Source organism: Phascolarctos cinereus, unplaced genomic scaffold (genome assembly GCF_003287225.1).
Source record: "Phascolarctos cinereus isolate Bilbo 61053 unplaced genomic scaffold, phaCin_HiC Scaffold_4;HRSCAF=312, whole genome shotgun sequence".
Lineage (NCBI taxonomy): Eukaryota > Metazoa > Chordata > Mammalia > Diprotodontia > Phascolarctidae > Phascolarctos > Phascolarctos cinereus.
In genome coordinates, this window is record NW_027555847.1 from 214,736,458 (window position 1) to 214,749,051 (window position 12,594).

The window sequence follows — 12,594 nt, forward strand, 5'->3', positions numbered from 1 at the left end:
GGAGTTTTGAGCTTTAGTGGACTGAGCCAATGGGGTGTCTTCACTAACTCCAGAATTGGTATGGTGAGCCCCCAGGACAGGGAGGGGAACACAGAGCTGCCTAGGGTAGGATAGTCTCAGGTCCCAAACAGAGTAAGTCAAAGCTCCCAGTATTGGGATTGGGCCCATGAGTGACCACTGAACTTCCAGCCTGGGTAAGATAGGGAGATATAGTTTCAAGAAATAAATAAAATAAAAGCAAAGATAATCCATGTTCTCAAGGACACTGACTCTAACATAGGGATATTATTTATCTATCTACCCAAAACTAAGAAGGAGAAGAGAGAAAAGCAGTAACAAGACATTTGTCAAGGTGGTGGGAGGAGTGAAGTGAAGCATGACTGATAAAAGGAAGAGTTTCCTAATAATTGAGATGTCCAGGACTGTAAGGACTTGGCTAAAGACATTGTGGATTTCCCTTTCCCTACAAGTGGAACTTGAATTCTATAAGCAAAAGCTGCATGACCATTAATTTTATATGACATAGAGGAGATTTGCATTCATATATAGATTCAATCAGATTGCCTTTAGGTCCCTTCCAGCTCTGAGTTCCCACAATTCTGTGCTTGATTGTGAGTATTTTTTTCTATTTGTTTGTGTGTCTATCTGTATACTTACCATCTATCTGATCATGAGTATCTATCTATTATTTAGACCCCAAGCCACTCAGAAGATCTCTTTATATGATATAATTCTTGTCCATGTATTTCCACAAATCCACTAGAAAGGATCTACCTAATGTGCCAGAGAGTTTACATCTAAGATCAGTTAGGGATAGTGAGAGTTTCTGGATACTAGTGCAGCAGCATTCAGCCTGCCCATCTCTTATTCCTTTCTCTCACCATGTGATTGACCTACTTCCTTTTCTAGTTATATATGTCTTTGGCAATGTATTTTATGAAATCTCTCATTTGCAGTTCATTATTGCTTATGTGTTAAAGCTTACTTGTATCCACTGTCCATCTTTCTTTTACCCTTTGTGTCCCCTATCATTTGGGATTATTATGAATTGTGAAATTCCATGATTCATACATAAATCACTCTCCATTGATTTATTTATATGTGATCTCCTGCATTAGAATATGAACTACTCGAGGATAAGGACTATTTTTGCTTTTTTCTTTGTGTCCCCCCACCCTATGCTTGGTGCAATGTCTCCTGCATAGGAAACCTTTAATAAATGCTGTTTAATTAATTGATTCATAGACCTAGTGCCTTATTAGGAGAATATTGGCTTCCCCAGAAGTGCTCCCACAATACTTCCACAAGCATTATGGTGACCCTGGATTCTTTAAAGCTACTCAAATAGAGGTCAAATTCTGGCAGCTCTTACCAGGCTAAAAATGCTCCAACAACAGCCAGATCATGAGACTGTGTTATTAAAAACTAAAAAAGCTATTCAAAGACCAGAATAGCTAAGTATCAGAGGGTTGGTGTATAGGTAGGCAATCAGTTCTTTGACCATGTTGACACAATGAACAATAAAAATCTTAACCTGATGAAAATACGTATTTTAAATGAACTAATAGAAATCTTAATCCAATTATAATACTTATCTCTGTTATGGGTTGATCTTAGTGCTGAAAATTTCAGGCACAACAGTAAATCAGTGGTGAACATATTTTCATTTAGAGGGGCATTTAAATACCCCACAATCAATGTACAGGTTTCCTACTTCATGTGGAATTGGCTTTAGTAGGGAGGAAATTTCTCTTGGAATTATACAAAATATGTAAAAAGCAAATGCAAAGTAACATTGAGGGAGTATTCACAGGTAGGAGAGGCCTCAGGAAAAGATATTTGCAGAAGAAAGTACTGAAACTGAACCTTGAAAGAAGCTAAGGATTCTAAGAGACAAACACGAGGAGATGGTGCATTCCAACCATGGGAATCAGCCCATGCAAAGGCATGGACCTGGGAAATGAAATATGGTGAATGAAGGATAATAAGTAGACAAGTTTGGATGGAACACAAAACGTGTAAGCAGATGAAGTATTAAACCAGTTTGGAGAGATGAGAGATGAGTTAGAATTTGATCATGAAGCATTTTTAAGCCACTAAGAGGTGGCTTTTTTTTCATCCTAGATGTAATTGGTAGCCATTGAAGTTTCTTAAGCAGGGATATGGCATGGTTGTCCCTGTACCATAAAATAATTCAGTTTGATAGCTATGAGGAGCACGGATTGGGAGAAGGGAAAGACTAGAAAAAAGAAGACCAATTATGATGCTATTGTAGTAATTGAGGCAAGAAGCAATGGGGACCTAACTCACAGTGTTTGCTGGGTAAGTGGAGAAAAGGAAGTGAATGTGAAAGACATGGAGAGATATTAAAGCAAAAAAAAAAAGAAATAAAATTGGAGACACAATTAAAATATTAATTTGGCAAAATGTTAGTACACTTACAAAGAGCTATTTATTTCCTACTTAGTCACTAATAAAATGCTGAGAGACATTCAGTAGTTTTAATCTCACCACAGTTTAACCATATCCTGTATCCCAGCATGTGACAAGATAGCTTCCTATACTGAGGTCATTTGGGAAATAATCTACACATCTCTAATGATCCTTTCTGGTAAAAATTCAATTATTCTGCCTGCTCCCCCCATATGTGTGTGCATACACACATATACATTAAAATTAGTATACACACACACACATATACATATATATGCATTATATGGCCATGCATGCATATACATAGCCATTCACAGTGTATGTTTTGATTCCTCAGAAAGCTTTTGTTAGCATGTTACAATAAACAAATGTGACTGCAAATAGATGCGTGCTAAGTAGGTGTGATGTTTTGTAAAAGTGAAGAGGGGAACTGAATAAGCTGTTTTGATAATTCAGGCAGGAGCTTCTGTGGCAGACTGTGCAACAGTAGATGGCTATGGCTGCAGCTGGGGAGTTATGTGCGGAGAGGTGGGGGGGCAATGTTATTTAGTGTCTCTATAGACAACAGGTGCAGCAGAGAGGGTAGTAGCAGAATCTTCACTGCCATAGCTGATGAATTATTGTGCATCCCCCTGACTGCAAATCCCTATTGCAGTATCCCTTCCCATGAGAGGGAAAGAGGGAAAGGAGAAAGAAATAATTATTCTCTTCCTGTGCCTATCCCTGTTCTGACCTTTGCCCTTCATCTGATTTAGAACTGGTTGGTCTGAAGGAAAAAGAGTGGTGGATTTAATTGTGTCAAAAAAGAGGACTGAGCTGCTGTTAGAGACTACCTTTGAATTTCTACCAGGAACAGGGTGAAAATAACTGACTACATATGACTGATGTGTGACACAGAGGACTGGATTTGGAGTTAAAAGACCTGAGTTTCAACCCTAGCACTGCCACATACTAGCTGTGTGACGTTGGGCAGATTCCTTTCCTTCTCTGGACCACACCATCTGTAAGATAATGGAGTTAGACTAGATCATCTATAAGGATTCTTCATCTATAAATTCTCTGATCCTGTGATTAGTGCAATTGGTCTGAATTATCTAGAAAATTATTTTATGACTCTCACATGTGTCCTTCAATCAAGGGCCTATCTTTTTAATATCAATATTCTACCACGTACAATACCATTATATGGTTATGAATCATAAAGTATCACAATCTCTGAAGATTTAAAAATGGGGGGAAGGAAGAGGTGAGGAAAGGAAGGGAATGAACATTTATATAGCACCTACTACAAGCCAGGCACTGTGCTAACCATTTTATAAACATCATCTCATATGATCCTCACAATATCCGTGTGAGGTATACATTGCCATTATCTCTATTTTAAAGTTGGAGAAACTGAGGCAAACAAAGGTTAAATGACTTGTCCAGTTCTTTGAGATAGTAAGTGTCTGAGGTGAAATTTGAATTCACATCTTCCTAACTCCAAGCCTATTGTTCTATCCACTGTGCTGTCCACCTGTCTCTTTGCTATTAGTAGGAAAATAATAATATATTGTTTCCCAATGACAACAGAGATTCATAGGTGATTCAGACTGCAATGGTTTTTATGTATAAGGAAATATGACATAGAACCAGAGCAAGGCAGTTCATCAGAAGTCACAGAATCTCAGAATTTGAGATCTAGAAGGGGGACTTTAATGACTCTCTAATTAAACTTGTATAAACATGTATGAGTTCATTATGCATGAAAGGAATTCCCACTATAATCTAATCATTGCATGATTGTATAGTCTCTGCTTGAAGAGATCTATGAAAGGAGGAATCTACCATCTATAGATGCAGTCCATTCTACTTTTGAATTACTCTAGCTGAGCTTGTCACCTCCAGACCTCCCCACCAAGCCACAGCTGGCTTCTCAACCTGGAACATCCTTTGTCAGTCTACTTCTCCCTTTCCTAAGTTCTTTCTGGGACCTCCATTTGGAGAATGGACCCAGGCCAGATATGCTTCATTCTCTTCTTTCTGGCTCTCTGAATTTCTCCAGCATTCCCAATTCATGAGTACCTTCCCCATCCCCACAATTACAATTCCCTTTTACTGTGTTATCTTCTTCCATCAAAATATAAGCTTCTTGAGGGCAAGCACCTGTATTGTATGCCCTTGAGGCATATGGGGTGTTTAGGGAGGACTAGCACCTCTGCTGTGAGGGCTTGCGGAGCCCTTTTCAGGGTTGTTCATCTACCTTTGAAGTCTACCTTCAGCTCCAAAAAGCTGTTAGCATGCCTATCAGTGATACCCTTGTAGAACCATCTCCAGTAGCTGGGCTAAATCAGTTTAAGGGTAACTGACAGGCCTCAAATCCATTGGTGAGCTAGGCAGATATCTATGCCAAGCATGTGGAGACTTCCCCCAGTGGAATGAGTGTTTGAGAACAATTTGTTCCATTGGCCATGAAGGAGGCTGAAGCAGGTGCTGTGGAACACTTAGAGCTTGGTCAGACATCAAAGGCACCAAGGGCATCCACCACATCCTGGGCCATCACCAGTTATCCTGACTTTTGTCCTGCACTGGACTTCAATGACTCTGGAAGAGAGAGTGAGGCTGATGACTTTGTGCAGCTCTGCCTCACTTAAATCCAAATCACTCATGAGTCAAGACATCACCCTCAAAACCATCCTTCTCAAAACAAAGGACAAATAACAATTTGTAGCTCTAGCACTTAGCCTAGAATGTAGTGCCTGGAACACAGTAAGTGCTTAACAAATAAATGCTTGTTGTCTCTAATTGCTAACTTCCCAACTTTGAAACTTTCATTCATTATTATTGGTTCTGGCCTTTGGATTTAAATAGGAACAAACATAGTTTCTCCCTACAGGATAGGACTTCAACAGACTTGAAGACATTCTTCCTCTAGTCAAGTTTTTTCTTCTCTAGGCTAAACATATACATTTCCTTCAGCTGGCACTTAACCACCCTGGCTGCCCATCTCTGGCCCTTCAAGCTTATCAATGTTCTTCTTAAACATGGCACCCAGAACTGAATGCAATGCTCTAGATGAGTTCTTACAAGGGCAAAGTACATTTAGACTTCATATCTTTGAAAAGTATGCAGCCCGTTAAATATATGAGTGAAAAGATGCTTTGGTGATAACAACAACCACAACCACCACAACAAACATGTATATGGCACTTTAGAGTTTACAAAACACTGTATGTGTATCATTCCATTTGATCTTCGAAGCAACCCCATGAGGTAGGTGCTATCGTTATCTTTATTCTACCGATGAGGAAACTGAAGCCAAAAGAAGTTAAGTGGCTTGTCCAGGGTTACCCATATAGTCACTTAGTCAATAAACATTTAAGTGTCTCCTATGTGCCAGTCACTGTGCTAAACCCTGGGAATACAAATAAAAGCAAAAGAAAGTCCTTCCCCTCAAGGTTCTCACAAACTAATGAACATGATAGCAAACATATAGAAACAGGATATGTAGGGTATACAAGATAAATAGGAAATAATTAACAGAGGGAAGACCTTAGAATTAAGAGAGCTTAGCAAAGAATTTCTGTAGAACACGGGATTTTAATTGGGGCTTAAAGGAAGCAATAGGCAATAGGTAGAGTTGAGGAAGGAGAGTGTTACAGGTATGAGAGATAGCCAGATAAAATACCTAGAGCTAAGAGTTTGTGGGACAGTCAAAAGACCAGTGTCACTGAATGGAAGATTATGTGGCAAGGTGTAACACTAGAAAGGTAGGAGGGAGCTAGGTAAGTGACCAAGCATGATTCTAATTCAGATCTTTTTGACTCCAAGTCCAGTGATCTTTTCATTATACCTCCTGTCTGGGCTGGTGAATCTGAGGAATATGGTTAATCAGCCCTTATACTCCACTGATATCCTCACAACATCAAGAAATAACAGAGTCATCCAAAACTTTTGTTCTCACACACACACACACACACACACACACACACACACACACACACACACAATCATGAAAGGATTTGTAAAGGAGTTGCACATTTGTCCAGCATGGATGAAGCTTCGATTTGCAGCATTGGAGGGAATATCTACATGGTTTAGATCCCAGATCCCTGGGAGTTTCTCAATTGTCCACTTTGTTTTGCAGATGTGTAGATATTACCCTTTGCGGTATGCTGGTAAATGTTTAAGAACTAGCACTCTGAAAGAAATGCAAGCAAGATGTACTTTTAAGGTTAATTTGCATCCATGCTTATTCCATCACTTTCTTAAGCCTAGCCAATCAAGAAAGCAATAATCAAATCCCAATTTGAAGAGTATGTCAGTTTCTGAGGTATAAATGCTCACAGTGAAAATTTAACAATGGCCGTTCATGAGCCAGGATTTTTAACCCCTGAAGGCCTTTGTCCTGAAAAGTCCTCAAGGATTAGAGTCTGCAATCCAACCAAGATGGATTATAATGAAAATAGATTTATATTGAAGAGAGAAAAATGTGCATAGGTTTACACATATGACTCAACACATGGGGAACTGTGTATGTCAAAGTTCTCAATTTTAACTGTATCTCAAATAATCACCCAAGACTTGAAAAGTTCATAACAGCTACATCATCACTGTTTCAGAATCAAGTAGGAAAATTGTCTCTTCTTTATCCTTATGACATTCCATTTTGTATCAGTGGTTTTTTCATGCACATTTCATAATTTCCCCCCATCACTCCCCATTAGTTTGAGAGCTCCTCCAGGGTAGGAGCTGCTCGGTTTTCTAGTTTACATTTCTAATGCCTAGCACAATGCCCTTTCCATAGTTGGCATTTAACAGGTTTGTTGAATTGAATTGCTTTCTGTGATTTCTACATCTTCAGTCAGGCATCAGAGGGGTACAGTGGCTTGAATGCAAAAGACCCTTTATCCCAGGAGGTTATAACAGAATCTGAGCCCAGTTTCTGTCAGTCCCTGATCAGAAAGTAACATACCTATTTCTTTCAAACTTCTTCTTAGAAAGAGAATGTTGTACCTATAAAAAATATTCTAGCTTAGTGGAACCTAGGGGAAAAAACAAACTAACTAATTTGAGCGAATGATAATAAAGAACATACATGTACATAAAGCTTAAAGACATGTACCCTGCCTCCTATCTGAGTTCTAATATCAGACTAATTTAATTTTTAAATTTTATTTTAAAATTATTAACTTAATTATTAAAAAATGAAGATTTCAATATACAGTACAAAGAACCTAACAAGAGGTTCGTATGTGAAATCATGACCTTCTAATAAATATCACTTGCTCAGGTTTTTAAAAGTACATACTAAATTTAGAAGATGCACTCTGAATAGAGAATTGGCATTTAAGCCAGGAGCATGGGTTCCAGGCCTGCATCTGACACATACTGACTGTGTAACCTGTGAGAAATTTGTTAACTTCTGCATATCAAAGCATACTTTTTCTTAACTTTTTAGAATTTTATTTATTTATTAGTTTGTTTTTTTGTCTGTGTTTTCTTTCACAGCATGACTAACATGGAACCTGTATCTAATTGCTTGGGTTCTCCATGAGGGTGGAGGGACAAGAGGGAAGAAGAGAATTTGAAATTCAAAAAAAAAAATTAATGAATGTTAAACATTGTTTTTACATGTAATTGGGGAGGGATAAAATATTAAATTGGAAAAAAGGAAATTTGCTTAATTGCTGAATAAGTTAGTCAACCCTAGAAGACTGAAAGTTGCAAATAAGCTGATGACCTGCACTGGTAGAAAGAGTTTTCTCACCTGGGGCCAACAAAATAACATATCCCCCTCCTATGTTCATATTAAATTTAATGATAAAAATAACACTGTCTTGTTTGGTTTTGCACCTTTCTGAAATGCCTTCTGCCATTCTGTGTACTTTTAAATATTTCACTGACACTCTTTTCTTCCTTTTTCCAATCACTTCTAAGCTTTACTCCCCTTTCTCCCGTTGAAGAAAAAATGACTGTTCCTTGTAACAAATAAATATAGCCAAGCAAAACAAGTACCCACATTGACTACATCTGAAAATGCATGTCTTGTTCTGCACAATAAGTTAACCACCTCTCTGATAAAAGGATGAAGGCAAGCTTTATCACCAATCCATTATTGTCCCTGACATCAATCATTGTTATTTAGTTCTTTCAAAACTATTTTCTTTAAAACTATTATGGTGATCATATAGATTGTTTTCATGATTCTGCTCACTTAACTCTACATCATTTTCTAAGACTTCTCTGAATCTGTTTCTTTCCTAATTTCTTATGGCAAATAATGTTCTATTATATTCATATGCTATAATTTGTTGAGCTTTTCCCCAAATTGTGAATTTCTATTTTGTGTTTTTTTTTTCTGCAACAAAAAGCATTGTTACATCAAGTCAATAAGCATTTATTAAGTTTCTATGTGCGAAGTGCTGGGAATACAAAGAAAAGCAATAGACAAAACTTATCCTTGAGGAGCTCACAATCTAAAGGGACAAACAACATGCCAATAATTATATACAAATACTCTATAGATAAAACAAATTGGAAATTAATCAAAAGAAGGAAGTTAAAAATAAGACAAACTTTAAAAAAAAGGGGATTGAAAAAAGCTTCTTGATGACAGAAATATTTTATCTGGGATTTAAATGAAGCCAGGGAAGCCAGAAAGTAGAAATAAAGAGGGATAGTACACCACACATGGGAGACAGCCAGTGAAAATGCCTGGAGCTGACAAATGGAATGTCTTATCATAAAAATGTTTATACCTATGGCCCCTTTCCCTTTGTCTTGATCTCTTTCTGGGATTTGCCTAGTAGTGATATCATTGGGTCAAAGACTATACACAATTTAGTGACTTTTGTAGTATAGTTACAAGTTGTTTTTTAGAATGACAGAAGTAGGGGCATCTAGGTGCCACAGTGCACCAGCCCTGGATTCAGGAGGACCTGAGTTCAAATCCAGCCTCAGACACATAACACTTACTAGCTGTGTGACCCTGGGCAAGTCACTTAACTACATTACCTAAAACAAAAAAAAACAAAACAGAATGACAGAAGCAACTCATAGCTCCACCAACAGTGCATTGTTGTTGTGCAGTCATTTCAGTCATTTCCAATTCTGTGTGACATCATTTGGGACTTTTTTTTAAGCAAAGATAGTAGAATGGCTTGCCATTTTCTTCTCCAGCTCATTTTAAAGGTGTGGAACTGAGGCAAACAGGGTTAAGTGGTTTGCCCAGATATACACAGCTAGTAAGTGTTTGAGGTAGGATTTGAACTCAGGAAGACTCAGGTCTTCCTGACTCCAGGCCTGGTACACCATCTACCATGCCACCTAGCTGCTCTAAAAAGTTGTTATTCAGTCATTTTCAGTCATATCCAACTCTTAATGACTCCAAATGGGGATATAAAGAGTCAGATGCAACTAAATAACAACAGTGCATTACGGGACCTGTTTTCCTGTAGCCCCTTCAATAATGATAATTTTTCTTGTCATCTCTGTCATCATATGTTTGATGTGTGATAGAATCATTATTAATAATCTGGAACATTTTTATATGGCCATTAAGAACTTATATTTCTTCAAATTCTTGCTTTGAAAACTACTTATAAATGACTTTGAAGAAACACAAGATTTTGATTAGCACAATAACCAAACAGGATACCAGAAGACCGATGATGAAGCACTGATCTTCTGGATTGAAAGGTGATGGGAGTGAAGTGAAGAATGAGACATATCTTTTTGCTCACTGCCAATGTGGGAATTTGTTTTGCTTAATGATTCATATCTGTTATAAGAGTTTCATCTTTCTTTTTTTTCCCAATGAAGGGAGGAAAGTAGGAAGGAAAAAAAAACATATTTTTTTGTTAAATGAAAAAAAAATTACTTGTTCTTATCCTTTGACTATCTATTGAAATAAATATTTGTTTTACATATTTGTTATGATTTACTATATATATTACATGTAAGATATTTATCCAAAAAGTTAGACGAAAGACTTTTTCCCAGGTAACTCTTTGCCTTCTAATTTTAACTATACTGATTTTTATAATGCAGAAACTTTTCAATTTTATATAATAATTTCCCCCAATTTATTGTTTACACTCATTTCTGAACCCATTTTGTCAATGACTGTCACTTATTCATGGTTGTGAATGGCATCTACTTCCTTTCTCTTTTGATTTATGATATGACCTTTTATATCTAATTCTTGTATCCTTTTGAAGTTTATTGTGATGTATGGTCTGTGTGACTCATCTCTACTCAGTTTCTGTATGATTACTTTCCAATTTCCCCATCAGTTTGGTTTCACATGATAAATATTTACCCTGACAATACTGACATGTATTATATATTCCTCTTAAGATTCTTGATCTATTGTCTGACATTTTGATATAATCTTCTCTAGTTCTATGAAGTAACTTCTCAGTAGTTTTATTACTACTGAATTAAGATAATAATATAATTTTATTAGCGTAGCCCAAATGGTGCAATTAATATATCTTCAATTTTCCTTCTTTGATTTTTGTAAAAAATATTTTGTAATTATATTCCTATATTTCTTGTTTATGCTGTATATCTTATACATTTATAGCAATTTTGAATAGACATTTTTCTATCTCTTCTTGATGGATTTTATTAGTAATATACAGAAAGGCTGATAGTTCTGTAGATTTTTTAATATTCTGATATTTTATTGAAGTTATTGTTTCTATTCATTTTAGTTCATCTATAGGAATCATAAATAAAACATCACATTTTCCCCCCTAAAGGATTATACTCAGTTTTGCTGGGTAGGTGATTCTTGGTTGTAATCCTATCTCCTTTGCCCTCCAGAATATCATACTCCAAGCTTTCTGGTATCTTAATGTACAAGCTGCTAAATCTTATGTTATCTTGATAGTGTTTCCACACTACTTGAATTGTTTCTTTCTGTCTGCTTGCAATATTTTCTCCTTGACCTGGGAAATCTGAAATTTGGCTACAATATTCCTAAGACTTTTCCTTTGGGGATCTCTTTCAATTTCTATTTTGCTCTCTGGTTCTAAAATATCAGGGCAGTTTTCCTTAATAATTTATTGAAAGATGATGTCGAAGATCTTTTTTTTTTATCATGGCTTTCAGGTAGTCCAATAATTTTTAAATTCTCTCTCCTGGATTGATTTTCCAGATCAGTTGTTTTTCCAATGAGATATTTCATATTTTTTTCTATTTTTTAAATTCTTTTGGTTTTGTTTTACAGTGTCTTGATTTCTTATAAAGTCACCAGCTCCTAATTGCTCCATTCTAATTTTTAAGAAAGTGTTTCCTTCAGTGAGCTTTTGGACTTGCTTTTCATCTGGCCAATTCTGTTTTTGAAGGCATTCTTCTCCTTGTTGGCTTTTTGGACCACTTTTGCCATTTGGGTTAGGCTATTTTTTAAGGTGTTATTTCCTTCAGGATTTTTTGGGGTCTCCTTTAGCAAGCTGTTGACTAATTTTTTATGATTTTCTTGCATCACTCTCATTTCTCTTCCCAGTTTTTCCTCTACTTCTCTTACTTGCTTCTTAAAATCCTTTTTGAGCTCTTCCATGGCATGAGACTAACTCATTTTTTTATTGGAGGCTTTGGATGTCAGAGCTTTGACTTTGTTGTCTTCTTCTGGTTGTATGTTTTGATCTTCTTTGTCATCAAAGAAAGATTCTATCATTTGACTTTTTTCGTGGTGTTTGCTCATGATCCCAGCCAATTACTTGAGTTTTAAACTCTTTGTTAAGGTAGAGGTGTGCTTCCAGTTTGGAGAATGTACTGTTAGGGACCTGTAAGTTTTCAGTTTTTCCAAGGTGTTATGATCAAGAGCGAGGTGTTTACTCCTTTCCTGGCCTGTGCTGTGGTCTATGAGTGACCACAAACACTATTTTCTGCCTTGTAACTGTGAGGAGGATTCCTTCTTCATCACCACTACAAGCTCCAGCACACCAGCGCTCCTCTTTTCTCCAGGACTGCCACCAGAACTGTGACCCAGATACAAGCACAGGCAAAGAAAGGGAATCCTGCCTCAGCACCAGCAAAGAACTTCCTGGAATCCCCCTGTGTTCAGCCACTCAATTCCCCCTCAGTCTGTGGGCTGGAAGCTCTAAAAGTAGCCAGGCCTGGGGCTGGGACCAAGCTTCTCTCTCACTGCAGTCATAGACTTTCCCTATTGAC